This window comes from Meleagris gallopavo, chromosome 3, assembly GCF_905368555.1.
Source record: "Meleagris gallopavo chromosome 3, MGAL_WU_HG_1.1, whole genome shotgun sequence".
Classification (NCBI taxonomy): domain Eukaryota; kingdom Metazoa; phylum Chordata; class Aves; order Galliformes; family Phasianidae; genus Meleagris; species Meleagris gallopavo.
Window position 1 is genome coordinate 14,256,259 of NC_139406.1, and position 17,354 is coordinate 14,273,612.

The window sequence follows — 17,354 nt, forward strand, 5'->3', positions numbered from 1 at the left end:
GTGGAAGGAACTTGACAAACTCATCTGAGAGTTCTTTCTTTCAAGAATTTGTCAGGATGTATTAGAAAAAAAAATTAAAAGCAGGAAAGGGCTGTATGGCTTATCTTGTTCACTTCCTGAAATCTAAACAAACTTTGAGAAAAGTCTATATCACACCCTACCTATTCACTCTGTTTCCCTACACTGAGGATGTGAGAGTCTAGTCAAATCTGGGTTTTGGGAAACCTTTGGAACTCTTTCTGAAAATAGATTCCAAATATTTGCCAGTCAAAGGCTTTGAGCACATTGGAACACACTGGCTGGGAGGGCTTTTCTTTTCTTTTGTTTTATTCATTTGTTTTCATTCTAAGCACCATTGCCAAAGACATGGGAGAGATGTGCTGAGAGGTCTCTGTCAGCCAGTAGTTAACCATGTGAAACAGTCTTGGTGACTTCTTTGGGACAACAATTGCCAATAAAGACTCAGCCAACACTATCCAGCTGAGTTCTAATCCCAGCTGGATGTGACAGCCCAACACATTAGATGCCTTGGGAGAGCTCCTGCCTTCACAACTCCTGCTCCAGGTGTTGGTGCTTAGTTTTACAGATTTTGCCTATGTGGCCTTCATCTGGCTGTGCCCTGCAGCTCCTCATTCCTTGTGAAGTTGGGCAGCATGGTTCCTCTTTTTGAAAACAGCTTTCTTCACTCTGGAAGGCAAGAAGCTGCAGCCCCTTCTCAGTTCCCATGAGTGGTTTGCAACAATTGGAAGCCAATTGTAGAGCACACACAAGCTCTACATCCAAATGAAGTGCCTAAAAAACCTTTGTGCATGCTTGGTGCTGCTGCTTTCTGCTGTGGTGCCAGCTAATAAATACATTTGTCCTATCTTGAATCCCATCCTTCACAAATATCCTCTTCCTTCTCTTGTTCTGCTGGAAGAAATGCTCCACAAATAAGTCTTGCTGGACATCCCCAAAATCACATAATTGTTGACTTCCTGACATAAACGATGAGGGGTGCTCTGAAGGTAAGGCTTCCTATTTTATTATATTGACCCACAGTGTCAGAGACAGATGGTGGTATGACTGAATCTTCCTGCCAATATTCCCTTACATTTTGTTGCTTTGGGATAGATGGCAGCAGAGAGGCAGTTTGACAAAATGGTCAGATGATGAAATGGTGGGAGTGTGTATGAAGCAAAGGTGTAGAATCCGATTCCTCCATGCAGAAAAAGATACCCCCACTGACATTTGTTGATGCTTGCTAAACATTTTTGGAGACCGAATGCATTTGAGCACAGTGAGGCAGTGGGTTGTGGTTTCAGCTTTGGCAATAGTGCCATAAGAGATAAACCATTTGTTCCAGGTGGAACAAGCTGTGACACCGTGAAATGAAGAGCATCTCCATCAGCTCATTCGTGCAAATGAGTGAATAAGAACCAGGGAGTTGTTTATGGAGCTACATATAGGCTTCAATGTATTGGAAACAATAGTGACAACTTTAGTATATTGCAAAGTTTGTACCAAGTCCCAGAAATGTTTACATAGGAACTGAAAGAATGCTGTATGCAAGTTTGTCAGGACCTATTAAACCAATATGAGGCTGAAGGTGACAGTTTCCCGCATCACATAATTACTGGCAATAAGATGTGATGTCAATACTATGAGCCAGCTGGAGTCAAAACAGCAGTCCATGGAGTGGTGACGTGTATTCCCTATTGAATAAAAAGTACAAGATGCAGCCCTCAGTGGGCAAAGTGATGGGCACCGTCTTTTGGGATAGAAAAGGGGTGGACCTTCTGAATTTTCTGAAATGCAGACAAACCACCAACTCTGATTACTACATCATGACTAAGCTGAAGACTCGAACTTCCAAAGTCAGGCCAAGGAAGAAGACAAACTTTTGAACACAAGAACGCCAGGCCCCATACCAGAGTTAAGACCATGGTGCACATCACCAGGTATGTCTAGACTATACTCATCGTATGGTCCGGATTTGGTGCCTTCTGACTTCCACCTGTTTGGGAAAGAGGGACTGCAGGGCAACATTTTCCTAGCAATTATACCAATTATATCATCATAGCAGCTGTAAAAGAGCAGGTCACCTCTGCTGGTGCAGATTTTTACAAGCATGCAACTTCTTGTTCATCACTGTTGAAAATAGCTAATAGCTAATATTAGCTAATATTAGCATAGCTAATAGTGGTGACTATGCTGAAAAACATCATTCTGTAGCTGAAAATTCACTCTATCATACAGTGTTATTGTGGTCTTTTTAACTGTTGTGGTTTCCATCGAAATAAACAGGAGGCATTACTTTCAGAGCAACCTACATACAAGCAGTTAAAGCTGTCTCTTCAGATCATGAAGAGTTTATTGACATTTCACCAAGTTAAGGGATAAAAGTTGGGAGCCTTCATCACAGACCAGACTCCTTAATATCTTTATCTACTCAACCTATTTGCTTAAAATAAGCAGAAGTATATAGAAAGCTTTAAGAATACTTTCAGTACTTATCTAAACTTTAAAATGTGGGGAGATGCTTCTGAGATAAAATGAAGAGTTTAAGGAAAAAATGTCACAAAAAATGTGACATGAAGGAAGTTTTGACTTGTTTTCATTTAATAAAGAACAATGCTCTTAACACCATGGTGTGAACTCCAAGAGTGGACCAATTCCTCCTCTATCTTACTTAGCAGTGGCTGAGTGGCTTTGGGGAAAGCTAACTAACTCACACGGTCTCATGGAATTCAGGCTGAGCTTTGGAAAAGTGTGGGAAATGTGGGTATATGTTTTTTACACACTTCAGCACATCTCAGTTTTAGAACTGGAAAAGGAATGAGTAAAACTGGAGTGGAGGGGAGAATAGGTTTTGCTGGTCATGTGCTTCTCATATATCTGAAACCAAGACATCATGAGGAACTTACAGGGAGTCTCTTTCTCTCATGAAACTGGGACCAATTTCTAATTTGGTCATTCAGAGTGGCAAATTTGGCTAATCGTCTGAAAGGTTGGAATAAACTGTTAATAAATTAAGCCTAAACAGCAGCCAAATTTCACATCTTGCAGCTAAAATCTGTAGTTGATCGAAAAACCCTGTAGCTTGAAAGAAAAAGGAATTTTGAGTCAGTTGTATTCTGTACCTCGGACCAGCTCTCAGTTGTCTCTGTATGAGAGGCTTGTGAATCCCCAAGCAGGGTCCTCCCTTGACCTACCCCATACCAGGAGAACAGACCTCCCCGTCCTCCCCCAGCCCCTCTTCTGGCTCACAGTAGGGGATCAACAGGCCCATGCCTCATTTCAGAAAGAGGAAGACTAAGCCAAAGCACTCTGCCAGTTTGTGGGGATTAAAGGGCATAAATAGCCATGGAAATGCCTAGAACTTAAATGATTCCTAAGAAGTGGTAAGAAAACAACACCAACCCAACACCCCAGCCTATTCTGTAAATTGCAGCATGAGCATAATGTCTCAAATGAGTGGTCCTTGTGTTTAAATAAGAGAAGGTCTGAATGAACAACATGGGAGACACTTTTCATAGATTACATCTTGTAGTATGTATTCATGATAGGAACAGAGATAGGATTATAAAACAGACTACTCCAATACAAATTGTGGTCTTCAAAAAACTGTAACCCCAAGTATTGCACCATTGGTCCTTCAATATACTTGGCCAGCAGTCTTTCTGGATGCATTGCCTTCTGAAAGCCCTTCATCCATTTATGTCTGTTGGGACATTTAAATTTAATGAAGTACCAAAGAGATGATATTCAGTGACACTTGAGGGATATAAAAAAGACGGCCTGAGGGATATTGAGGAGGAACAAAAAGTTTTTAAGAGATGTCAGAGGCAATCTGCCCCACTCTTTAAACTGTTACTTTTCACTCTGAACCAATCTGGTTGCACATTTAAGGTCAGGCTGGCAGAGCTTTAATTTTGGAGTAAAGGGAAACACTGGTGGTATGGTTTGATGTATACTTTAGTTTCTTTGTTGAGCTTTTTTTTTTTTTTTTTTTTTTTTTTTTTGTTCCTCCTGGTCTGAGCTACAGTGATCCATACATCTTTAAATGTTGACACTTTAACTCGATACAAATCCCCCAGCCTAGCTTTCTGTCTTTTCCATTTTCAGTTCAGATTTCCCCTGTGGTCTTGCAATTCACTCTCAGGTCATTAATATCCTTTGCTGGCAAATCCTTCTCAATATATGGAGTAAGAGCGCTTGCCACCGACGGATCTTCCTTCACCTCTTACTTCCAATAAGAAATGCAACCTCAGCTGCCTTTAGACATTTTCAGCATCTATATTTCCACTCCTATCATTTGTAGTTGCATAATGGGCGACTTTACCAGAGTTATCAAGGCTTTTTATTTTCGTTCTGTCTCTGCTGATATTTGCTCGTAACCTCACTTTTCTAGAGGGGTGGCAGACAGGAGCAACGGCAGACTCAGGCAGCTGAGCACAGGATTTTCTTACTATCCAGGATGTGGCATTAGCCAAGAAAGTTCCCCCTTGTTCTGAAGAAATAAGGATGGGGGAAAAAAAGAAGCAGCAAGCAAGTTACAAAACCAATTTAGGTAGAATGAATGGGTCTTTGTTCTCTAGGGCAGGGTTTGCATTTATATTTGCTGTGCTAGCCACGGTCATGATTTAATTGCATATCTTAACGACTTTTCGTGTTTCCCTTAAAGACTCAGAAGCTGGAACCAGAGGAGTCCATAAGGCCCTCTGCATTCATTCACAGCAAAAGGTAAACCTTTATTTTTGCAACAAAGAGGAAAAAAAACCTCCTCAAAAGACTCCAAAACCCAAAGGAAAATAAAAGGAAATTGACTTTTTTTTTAAGAAGTCTCAGAATCTTTAAGCCACTCTAAGGATTTTGGAAGGCATTGGAGCTTTGATACTCAAAACTGTCAATACTGCCTTTATGCAGAATGTGCCACTACACAGGGATTTGCTCAAGAAATTAAGAGCAGAGACTATCTGCTTTTCTTTGCCAGACATTTCAGTCTGTTTCTTATTCCTTTGCTTCAAGTAGTAGCATGGAGAGAAGATGCTACCCACTTCATCTCGACTGTCTTCTGACATTGCCAAGCCCTCATGCCTTTGCTAATGAGGCACCCAGTGATAATTCATTGCTTATGTGAAAGCTGGCATCAGCATACAGTACATATGTGGATTTTATTGTTATTTAAATGTGAATTCATGAACACAGGGTTGGAGTTGACAAGAGAATCAAGCCAGCATTTGACTTCACAAGTGGTTAAGACCCTTCCCCACAAACCAGTGCCACCAAGGGCCTCATCCTGTCCAGTCAAATCACCATTAACATCACCATAACTTTATGGGTGCTCATCATGACAGGAAGCAGTGTATTTGTAATAAACCAATTTCTGCAGCCTTCTCCCTCCCTTTATATTCTCCAGATGACTAATTGATTTTTCAATGTCTGATTGAGCTGCTGGGGCCCACATTCAGACACTCAGTGAACCAGTCACCCTTCTGAACTGACCTAGCTCCATTCCCTGTCTATGCCCAGGGCTTGTGCAGGCAGCAGAAGCTGCAGCTGAGATAAGAACCAGAGACCCAACAAGGAATGTTCTCACTGGTCCACCAGGCTGCAGCTGAGCTGGCTGTGGACATGAGGAGCTTCATCCCTCTCCTGGCTGTTCATCATCTTCTGTCTGCCAGACCTGCTGCCAGAGCTGCAGTGTTTATTAGCTGAACTCTGTCAGCATGAGCTGGGTTATAGATGATCCACTGCCTGAGCTTTGCTTTTGCATGGGAAAGGCAGGGGAGCACTCACACAAGCAGTAATGCAGCACACGTGAGTGGCAAGTATGTTGTGGCACTATGATTGGGTGGTGGTCAGCAGGTAGGGACGTCGCAGATTTAGACAGTACTTCAGAGCAGATCACAGAATTGTAGAATCACGGAAGCACAAAATCAGAGAATTGCAGAAAGATTTGGGCTGGAAGGAACCTTGAAGTCCACCCAGTTCCAACCCCCTGCCATGGGCAAGGCAGAGACCCACCAGCTTAGGCTGCCTAGGGCCCCATCCAACCTGGCCTTAAGCACCTTCAGTGGTGGGACACCCACAGCTTCTCTGGGCAGTCTGTACCACTGCCTCACCACCCTCTAAGAAACATATAACCTAACCTAGATCTCCCTCTTTTAGTTTGAAACTGCTTCCTCTTGTCCTATCATTGTCAGACTGTGAAAAAAGTTGATCCCTCTCTTGTTCATAAGTTCACTTTAGGTACTGAAACACCACAGTGAGGTTTTCCTGGAGCTTTCTCTTCTCCAAACTGAACAAGCTACTTTATGTTAATCTTTTTTCGCAGGAAAAGTGCTCCAGTCCTCTATTCATCTTCATGGCTCTCCTCTGGATCTGCTCCACATCTCTTCCGTGCTGGAGACCCCAAAGCTGGCCACAGTACTCCAGATGGGTCCTCATGAGGGCAGAACAGAGGGGGACAAATCACCGCCCCCTCCCTGTTGGCTACCCCTATTTTGATGCAGCCAGGATACTGTTGGCTTTCCAGGATGCAAGAGCACACTACTGGTTTGTATTGAGCTTTTCATCCACCAGAACCTCCAAGTCCTTTTCCTCAGGACTGCTCTCAGTGGGCACACAGATGTGTGATCAATGCTGGAATGGTAAAGACTCTGGTCAAAGCACTTTGCATTTCTGTTCTTGTTGCTGCCTTTGGCTTGTTTGTCTACTTGGACCACAGACTGTGCAGGTGAGGGGCTTAGTCCAACATGAGTTGGAAGAACAAAATGTGGTGAAAGCTGAGTACTGGGAATTTGCAAGTAGCAGTGAAGGCTGGGAACTGGAAACTTGCAGGTCACTGTTGAAAGTCAGTGATCTGATGATTACTGAGGCTAAGGGCAATCAAGAGCATGGAAATTGGCGACTGGGGAATGAATAGGAAGGATCCCTTGCTTATGTTATGCCTAACACTGAGGAGCTAATGGAATGCTGGGTTGTATTACAGTGCTTACAGTATGTCATTGTAAAAAAAACCATATGTATACGAAAGAGATCCATTCAAATGATTCAAACATTCGATGAAAAAGGTAAAGAGTTACTCTGCTTATTTTATAGAAAAGGTAAAGAACGGGCTTGGTCAGTCAGTCTAGAAGTACTTAAGTGAGGGGAAGACACTTGCTAGCAAGAATTTATACAACCTGGCAAATGCAGTGCAAGAGTCAAAGGCTTGCTGAACAAAAGCAGGTGACATAAGATATGTATTATTTAAATATACTAGAAAGTAAGACCAAAATAAATTAAATGTATGAGGTCTTATGTCATTTTATGTACTGAACATCAGATATGGCCATCACAGAGGATTTTCTCTGACAATATAATTTCTGTTTCTATTTCAATAATGATTATTTAGCTTTTACACAAACCAAGGAAGAGATAATGCATGGATCTTCACATCTCTGTTCTCACCCTTTCCTTTAGGACTACCACAACATTCCTGTGCATGGATAAAAACCGAAAAGATGTTTTACTAGATCAGGTACCAACCTCAGTAACTGCCTAATGCCCTCACATCCCATTCAAGCCAGTATAAGAGTAGTCATCATCTCACTTGATGTATTTAATGTCTTATAGAATCTCTCTCGATGTACAAACCATATGGTGTGAAGTTTTCTATTTATACCAGGAGTGTGCGAGTTTCTTCATGTTTTTCTACTTATGTCAGCAGATTTACATGCAAATCTGAAATCAGATCTGTTTTCTGTTCACGTTCTGCAGAGGAGCTTAAGGTTGCTAAAGTGAGAATAGTATGAAATGATAGTATGTAAGAAGCAGTCTTTGTTCCTCCATTCATTCCTCACGTTTGCCTTGGCCAGTATTCATGTTGCACAAACTCTGATCCTTTTCTGGTATCATACCTCAGGTTCTTCCTTGAGCCCTTCTGCATGATCTGAGAACAGGTCTGGGGTGAGAAGGGGCTAAAACCCTTATTTAGTGTCGAGCCTGAAAATAAGGTGGTCAGAGTGATATTAAAGGCCACCCGTTTCCACATGGATGTCAAGCTGTTCCCTAGCTGAGGCTTGGGGTGCCACAATGCTGCCTATCCCAGCCCGTGCTGGAAGGTCTGCCTTGACTTCCCAAAGCGCCCTCCCAGTAAGTGACTCGAAGAGACTGTTTTATTAAATAAGAAACAGCAATGCTGACCTCTCGTGGCCGCTCGAGCCCTTTGCAACACGGTGTCTCAACCGACGTCCTTGCTCGTCAGCAGGGTAACACGGCTGCCTGGCCCTGGGGTATAAGGGCTGAGGGATCGAGCTGGCTGCCTGGATTGGTTGATGTGCTGTGCAGATTGCTGGAGGACAGCAATCATGGTGCGCTGAGTACAGCCAAGTGGTGCTGAAGCTCAGTGTACGATTGCAATACAATGTAAAAACAACAATAATAGAAAAGCATTTGGGCAACAGATTATCACAAGATGAAATTCTACCTTGATCTGATGTTAAATGCATTGCAGAAAAATTTCTGGGTCATTAATATGTGGCACTGCCACCCAAATAACAAAGTGCAACTTCATGTGACAATTTTAATTTCCATCTGGACACAGCAGGGGAGTTGAAACTAGATGATCGTTAAAGTCCTTTTCAACCCAGGCCTTTGATTCTATGATTTTATAACTTTGATATGTTTTCTGCCTGCCAATGCCAATGCTTAACAATTCAGGCCGTCTGAATTGCACTTAGATAGTACTGTCACAGGAAGAAGAAAAAATAATAAATTATGTCATTAGACAGCTTCAACCAGACCCTGAAAGGTGGGCACTGGCAGGCATTAAAACCAGATTAGATAAAAGCTCCTTCCAATGAATTTTTAAGTTTGCACAAGTAAATCATAACCAAAAAAAAATGAAGTTTAAAGAAAAACTAAGAATCCTAGCAGATGTCGGTGCCAGTTAAACAGCTCCTTTCAGCAGTCTGGTGGTTTGTCTTATTCAAATGCAACTGATGAAGCAAGCTTTGCTGATAAGTGATTGTGAACCTTTTGGGTCCTAACAGAATAGAGGGGACCAAGTGGCAGGCAGCAGGGTGCTGCAGCACCAGTGCTCCATTGCCACACTGAGACCACCATGTTTTAATGAAACAAAACCCTGCTGTGTATTTCTAAGCCATCTCCATCCCCTGAGCTCATACAGTCCACATTTGGATTGATAAATTCAAGGAATTTGCTCTCCTTCAAGCATTGCATATGTTACCTGGCTTATGCTAGTGTTTGTTGGCTTGCACTTACTTCTTTTTAAAGGTTGTTTCTGAGCATGCTATTTCATGACCACAGCTTTGCCCATGCTCAGCCCAAGGGCAGATATTGCTAGCTCAGCACTGAGAGGCATTGCAAAGGGTGACAGCAGCACTGCTGCACCAGAAGGGCCTGAGGCCCACAGGTCACAGCTCTGCCATGTGCTCCATTTAGGGCCTGATTCAAAGAGAGCAGAAGGCACTAGTGGGGCTCTGCAGGGCTCCATTTTACTGTCTCCTCTCTTCAGTGTTTTTATAAAGGATCTGAACTCAGGACTTGAATGCATACTAAAGAAGTTTGTAGATTATAACAAATTGGGAAGAGCTGCTGAATCTCCGGAAGGTGGAGAGGCCTTGTAGATAGTTCTTGACAAACTGGAAGGCTGAGCAATCACCAAGCACATGAAGCTCAAAACGAGTAAGTGCTGGATTCTGCATCAGAAATGAGGCAACCCTGGATATCCATGCAGAATGGGGGACAAGAGGCTGAGAGTAGCCTCATAGAAAGGGATCTGGGGGTTCTGGCTGGCAGCAAGTTGTATCTGAGCCAGCAGTGTGGCCTAGCAGACAGGAAGAGCAACCGTACCAAGGGGTGCACCAGGCCCAGCACTGCCACCGGGCTTCTTGTCCCACTGTGCTCTGTGCTTTGCAGCTGCACCTCCAGCACCGGGGGCAGGGCTGGGTGCCACAGTATGGACATAAAACATTTAGAGAGCAATGAAAGGAAGGCTACGAAAATGCTGAAGGGTCTGGAGGGCAAGGTGTGTAAGGAGCAGCTGAGGTGCCTGGGTTTGTTCAGACCGGGGCAGAGGAGCTGAGGAGAGGCCTGATGGCGGCTGCAGCTCCTCACAGGGAGCGGAGGGGCAGCGCTGAGCTCTGCTCTGTGTGACAGCGACAGGGCCCGAAGGAACGGCATGGAGCTGTGTCAGGGGAGGGCAGCTGGGGTTAGGGAGAGGTCGCTGCTGAAGTTCAATAAGTGTTTGGAGAGCGCCCTCAGACATAGGGTTTGGTTTTTGGTGGTGCTGTGTAGAGTTGGGAGCTGGACTTGATGATCCTTGTGGGTCCCTTCCAACTTGGGATATTCTGATTCACTCTACATTGTTAGCACACTTTACAGTAGCCCAGAGATGGCACCGGTTGGGTTGTATCCTTAGGGCTAAATGGGTTAGCTCAAAGATGAATGGATATCTGCTGTGTGCAAGATGTGAGTCAACTTGAGTGAAGTCTTTTTTTTTTTTTTTTTTTGTATGAGGAGACTTGAAGAGAGGAATTTGGAAATCTCCAGTCCCTTTCCAAAACCTTTCATTAAAACAGCCCATAAAAGTAGTCTCTGGAAACTTTAGGAGACCTTTAAGAAGGAAAAAAAAATTAAAATTAAAATTCAGTTTTATTGAACAAATGGGCACGACTGAAAATATTCAGAAACTAAAATTAATTTGAAAATAATTAAAAATAGGAGAAGCTTAGCGTGTGTTTCCAAGACCTGAGTAATATTAAAGTAGCATTAAAAAGCTGCAAAGGAAATTTACTGTGAGCAGGTGTTTGAAATAATTGGGGGAGAAAAAGGGTTGACTATTAATTAATGAAGAATTATGAATGTCCCTTGTTGGACTTTTTTTCTTGTAGTCAACATATTTTTAACCACATGCACTTAGTGAACACATTTTAGAAGTGTGGAGTTGCTTTACAGACACATAGTGGGAGCTGAGTGTTATTTTATCCACATTTATTTTATTTTTGCCAGTGGCGTGTATTTAGCAGGAGCTGTTGAGATGACTGAAGTACTATGACAAAGTCTTCCTCATCAGCCATAATGCACAAATGCTAATATTAAAAAAATAAAAAAAAAAACACCTCCTTGATGAAGCTCAAAGGCATTAAAATCTGAACAAGAGTGACTGGCTTCAGAAAAACACACAAAGGTCAAATGCAGGTGCAGCACCTCAATAATAGAACAATATTGCAACAGTCACTGATAAAGTTAAGGACCACAAGAAAACTTTTTGGGGAGAAAGGGAAAGCAAAGCCTTTGTGCAAAGACTACAAAGTCAAATAACTTGGAAGAGTAAGCTCTCATCTCCTTATATAGCCCACATGCCAAAGGATGAGGCTACCGAGCACAGCTGTGCTGAAATGATGAATGCTCTCTGGGCTGCGTGGAGCTTATGCAGGTGGGGTGTGTTCTTCAGACAGCAACATCAAATAACAAGCTGATAGTCAAGTGCATGACAATTCAGAGAGAAAGGAGATCCTCTAGCTATATAAGCACCAGAAATTGCTGCAATCTCTTCTCTTCTTCCTAGAGACCTCATCTAAGGACTTGGAGCAAGATTTCAGCTTCAGCCAGAAGTTGTTTGCCTCAAGCCCCAGTTGTTTGCAGACAGAGCAGAGGCTTTGCTGCAAGGTGAGTACAAGATGTGAGCCTGAGCAGATCTTTGATTTAGATACTTACATTTATTTTAATGGAGTTGACTCTTCCTTTGTGTATCTATACACTTTCATAGCTAGTACATGGGCTTAAAATACTGTTTCCATTGTTTTCTAGTGTAAATGAAAAGCACATTGAATACAAGAAACAAAAACTCTATAGTAAACAAAATCAGCATTTATTCTTTTTGTCTGTTTACAAGATTGCTTTAGGTTTTCCCAAAAGAACATGTACCAGAGAAACATGAGTTAATCTACAAAACCAGATATGGACGATGGCAAGAAAATCCACGTGCTTTGAGTTTAGTTTTCATATGCCTGTCTTGTAAGGGAAGTTGCTGTGGGGTACACAAATATTAGTTCTGCCACACCAGAATGTGCTTGCTAACTCTACTGACATAGCTAAAAACATATTTACAAAGCATTACCTCTATGAGTCTTCAACTTATACTTTAGACAGGTAGTTGTTCAGCTATTAAGCCTTCATGGAAGGTGAAAGAATCTAATGTCCCTAAATGGATTCATGCAGTATTCAGTTTTATTCACGCAAGACATGAGGACAAGTATATATCGGTGATGATAAAAGTAGTATGTGAAGATGCAGCATCCTCCTGGAAACCAGGAAGGAGCTTGGAGCATTGGTGCTCATTCATCACCTCTGTGTCTTTGGCACTAAGCAGAACTACAATTCTTATCCCATACTAAGAGTTCACCAGCAGGAAAGTGCCATGCTCCCTGGTGGGGCCAGGTGAAGGGAATGGGATGTTTTCAGATTCCTATTGGTGGAGAAGAGCAGAACACCTCCTGGTGGGAGAAGTTTTACTGAAAGAGGCTTCCCGTAATTCATAATGTCAGCATAAAACCAAAGATGCTAACTTACTGCAGCAATTTAACCACACCAAAAAAATGTATTTTCACTGAACTTCTTCAACTGTTAAGAAATTAAGTTTCTTTTTATTTTAACTGGTCAAGACTAGGGCAAAGTAGGTGTTCTGTTCTGTTTTGTTTTGTTTTGTTTTTTTTTCCTGTGAGGATGGAAGATTAAACTGAGCTCCTGTGCTACTTGTATCTCAAAATGTGGACCAAAAATTTTCCTTATTTAATTCTGTAGAGCTACACTGTTATTACTGGTAGGAATCAAGTTATGGAAGAGCTTAGCTTAGGCTTTAACTTCATTCAGATTCTGACATTGGAAGGAACAAAAGAAAGAAATTAAGAAGTAGCTTCTGTTATTTCCAGACCAGATTTCACAGGTTGCCAACTGCATACTCTATGAGGGTACTCAGGAGTGACTGGCTTGAGGTTCTCACAAATATGGATTTGATAGTAGGGAAGTATTTCTGTTGTATATGTTTTTATCAGTTTCATAGCCTTCTCGTTCACTGTGTAAAAAGAGTTGGAAAGCCAGCAGCATCCATCTTGAATCAAATAGACTTGTTAGTAACTCTGATGCTAATGTTAGACTACTCCAGTGTATCCTGGGTAAAACTGAGATTTTATCTAGCTGAGTCTCTCTGCTGTATGTACATAAGTAGGAATAACAGCATCCTAATTCTTAAATATGTCAGGCAAATGAAATTCTCCTTTCCTAAGTCAATCATGATGCTTTATCCCTGCTACTACCAATGATGTTGCTATATCATTCTGTTCCATGGTAACTCTTGTAGTACCTGCAGCCACCTCTGACTGTCTGTGGAAATAAGGCTAAATGGAGTAACCACAGCTAATGAAGAGCCTTTCACGCTTCCAGCTCTCAAGCACAGTAAGTCACAGTTTCCACATAAAGTATCTTAAACCAACATGCAACATAAATGATCAATAAGCAAACTCCCATAGATGCTGTTGAATTAATAGAACCCAACTGACTTTTACCTAGTAGAAAATAAATAATGCTGTGTCAAAACAATAACTTAATATAATAGTGTTCAGTTATTTTTAAATGTATTTAAGGAACACAACAACATACACAGAACAGCATGCTGCTCAAAGTGCAATGAGACAAAATTAGAAAGGCAGTAAAATGAAGCTTTGTCAAGTATTATTTTACTAAAATTGCAACAGCCAGCAAATATACGAACAAGCATATCTACAGGCATTTATTGCAGGCACGCTGCTATAGTGATAATTATGCAGTATAATTTTTTGTATCCTTAATAGCAACAATGGTTTTAGTAATGGGCATTTCTCAGTGCTGCCAATCTAGAGACTTTGAGGCAGTAGCAAGAAGTATGCTCAGGACTTTTCCCCTCAGCTGGACACCTGCAGGCCTGTGCTTGTGCCAGTAACCAAACAGTGCCTTCAATCACTGCAGGCTCTCACTCAAGTAGTCCTCTTCCAACTGTCCCATTCATCCTTTGCTACAGGAGCTGTTCCAAGGATGAAACATTGGGCAGCTTATAGATAAGACTCAAGAATACAACCATCATTATTCATGTTAGTAAAATTGAAAGATAAATCCCTTGAATGTTTTAGCACCTTGCCCAGTTGCACAAGCAGGGAAGTAGAGAAGTATCCCACCCTCAACTCTTGCCTTTTGAAAGGGTCTTCCTTCTCAAAACAGTTGAAATATGTCAAGGTCTTCTATCCTTCCTAATAATTCACATGTGTATTTCTGACAGAGAGCTGTACAGCTGAACTCAGTGGATGTGTGTAACAGAGGCCATGTTCCTCAATAATCTTCCAGAGTATTAGTGGCCAACTCAGCACGTTGGACTCTAACATGGGCTGATCCTTACGGCATGAAGCTCTGAATCACAACTCACTTGTACAGGTCCACAAGTGATAAATTCTCTTAATTCAACTGAGCAACAAAGCAGATAAGACTATCGTCACACTGTTGTTTTAGTACACTTAATAAGATTCAAAATGCCATGCAATTTATTCATACTCATGTAAATGTCCACCACAGGAAAAACAAAACCCCAAACCTTTAATACTGGCAGGAAAGTCTGCAATGAGATCTTGTCATTCCAGAGTTAGTCAGCTGTATTTGAGACTGATAATTAACTTTTTTGCTGTACAAAAAGCTAACAGTATTTTGAAGGTAGTCAGATAGGAATGGGAACTCCAGCCCTAACAGAAAGGTAGGTTTTCTATTTATTTTGCACAGGGAAGCATGAATGGTGACTAAAGATAAGCAGCCTAGTTTCTACCTAAAGGTTGTATTTTGGTTTTCTTGCTGCTCAAAAGCTGCTTTCCCAGAAAAAACTTTCATTTCTGCTAGTCAAAGCTTACTTCAGTTAAGACTACAGATAAGGATTTTAAGGTGGCAGTGCTCTACGTGGTATCACAGTTACATGGCAAATCACAGTGTGATCGTAGTAATGGTTCTCATCTATTCACAGCCATTACAACACATCAATATTTCTCAGATTTCAGAGCTGTAAGAAGCCCTATTGGTTTACAGAAGCGGTCTTAATAGATCTACCACAGTGGCTTTAAAACATTGGATTGAACTGGCTGTAGATAATGTCATGGCCACGACGTCCCATTAATGGGCCCCTTTTATTTCATATGTGAGTGCTATTTTGAAAGGACAAAGGTATGAAAATAATTCATTGGGTGGTAATGAATAATGCTGTTCGGTTTTGTCTTCATATTGATCCCCTTTAATAAAAGACATAAATATAAACATGTATGAAATATATAGATAAATATATAGAGATAACTATGGTAATCTGTAGTTTGAACAGAACTGGATTAATCAAAGAAAAACTAAAGGCACCGCAATATGTCAGCATCATGGAATAAAATATTTGCTATGTGTGTAGTTCTGAAACCAAGCAGTCAGAAAGCCATATACAGCAGGGTATAAGTCTCATTATTCTAACCTCACAGCTTAAGCAAGTAAGACTCAGGTTCTCTCAATAAAGAACCATATTCAAACAGTATCAGAATTCAGCCGTTCTGACTCCCAGTTTTTTCCTTACTTAGAAAGGCTTGGGAGTAAGATAAAGAGAGAAATCTTTAGAAAAAACAGAGGTTATAATGAGCAGAAGACTGACTCTCTTCTTTGCCAGTAGTCTTAATCAGTTTTTAGCAATAAGTAAAGTAGCTGGTGTAAAATCACTCTCTGTTGATATAACTCTGAGTTATACTCGCAAAGCAGAGAAGAGAGTCTGCTTGGGCAAGACTGAATAGTGCCTTCTTTTCTTTCTCATGGAATTAATCCAAGTGTATTTAAAGTGAACAGTAATTCACTAGGCTAAAAAATCATAAAATGTATTGTGGTTGTCACAAATTCACCTGTCTGCAAGGAAAGCCTCAATTCTCACTTTTATTGATATTAAATTATCATGGCTTTAACTTCAGTTGAGCGAATCCTTAGCTCATTTTAGTGTGACAGGAAAAACAAACTTCAAATCTTCTACATTATGCAGCTTTAAATTGACTTTGTTTTGTTTTGTTTTTGGTTATTTTTTTTGTGTGTGTATTTTTTTTATGATTTGATTCCAGTGTCAAATCAGCCTTGCCTACACAAATAACAAAGTGCCAAGCTGCCTTCTGACTGATGAGAAACAGACAATTTAACCTGGTAATTTGAACCTTCAGGAGCTTTTGATAATTCAATGAGAGTGGAGGACAAAATAGAAAAAAAACGTTGTTATGAAACCAAGCAAATATGGCACTCTTGGACATGGAGAACATGGAGCTCCAGAAGAAACAACTTCTCAAACTGGAAAAATACTCTCCTTCTTTCGAAAGCTGAATAGAGAAGCAGCAGCTCAGAGATTCTGGGATTTATCCTGCAGCGAAAGTGCTGTTGGTCCATTTAGTAAAAGACTCAGTCATGGCAGGGAGGTAAAGCACCAAGACTGCTGATATTTTCCAATCTCTTAGCAGCAGTAACCACACAGCAGCTTTTCTGCAAAACAAACAAAAGAAAATCCAGTTATTTCAGCAGTATACATTTTTAATTTGGTTAAGCATTCTAAGACAACCATACGGTGGTTTCTTTGTGCTTAAGGAAAAGAAGGCAGTGCTGAAGATTCTTGTTTACAAAGGGCTCTTGCAAACATCTTATTTGTGAGATGTTTTATGAAACACTAAAAAGACAAGGCCTTCTTTGTTGGGTGAAGAACAGCTCCTGGATGTCTCCCTTGAAATACATCTACTCTGCTCTTTTGTCGCTCTTGTTGTACAGATCCCAGCATGGAAAAGGAGATTGCAAACTTCTCCATTTATTTGTTACCACTGCAAGCACTTGTGATGCCAGGTCTAACTCAGCTGCTACTTGAGTGTATTATTTTGGGGTGAATGTGGTAACCACACTATTTGCTTGATAAAAATAGCTAAAGGGATTCTTCAAAAACAAAGCAAGACTGGATCCACTCAAAGCAAACTCAAATAAGCTCCAAATAGAAATAAACACACAGAGGAAACAACAACAAAAGCCAAAATGAGGTTTTCCTGTATGTTATGTCATGGGTGAGTTACTATGCTACAAAGCAGTAAAAGGTTTATTAGCAAACAGTTTTGACTGCTGTTGAACAGTCAATTTATCTCAAAGTTGATCTTGGTTCCAATGGAAATGTGTGTAATACAGTGCTTCCTGCATTAGTGAGTTTTCAGTATTTGGTTGCTGTGCAGACAGTAACTTGAAATGGTAGGTACAGACAAAACCTGTCTTGCAACAGGACAAGAAAACCTCTTTTGAAATGTACTGCAGGA

At 41.1% G+C, this 17,354-nt stretch overlaps 1 protein-coding gene across 2 annotated transcripts in view; it reads right to left on the reverse strand.

Annotated features, from left to right (window-relative positions):
• Window positions 1-11,865: 11,865 nt before the first annotated feature.
• MYLK4 (myosin light chain kinase family member 4) overlaps window positions 11,866-17,354 on the reverse strand; it is an 80,804-nt gene continuing 75,315 nt past the window's right edge. For both annotated transcript variants that reach the window (XM_010708415.3, XM_019613778.3), the window contains one exon: window positions 11,866-16,548. The gene's annotated coding sequence lies outside the window, so the exon portion shown is untranslated. The remainder of the gene's footprint in view (window positions 16,549-17,354) is intronic.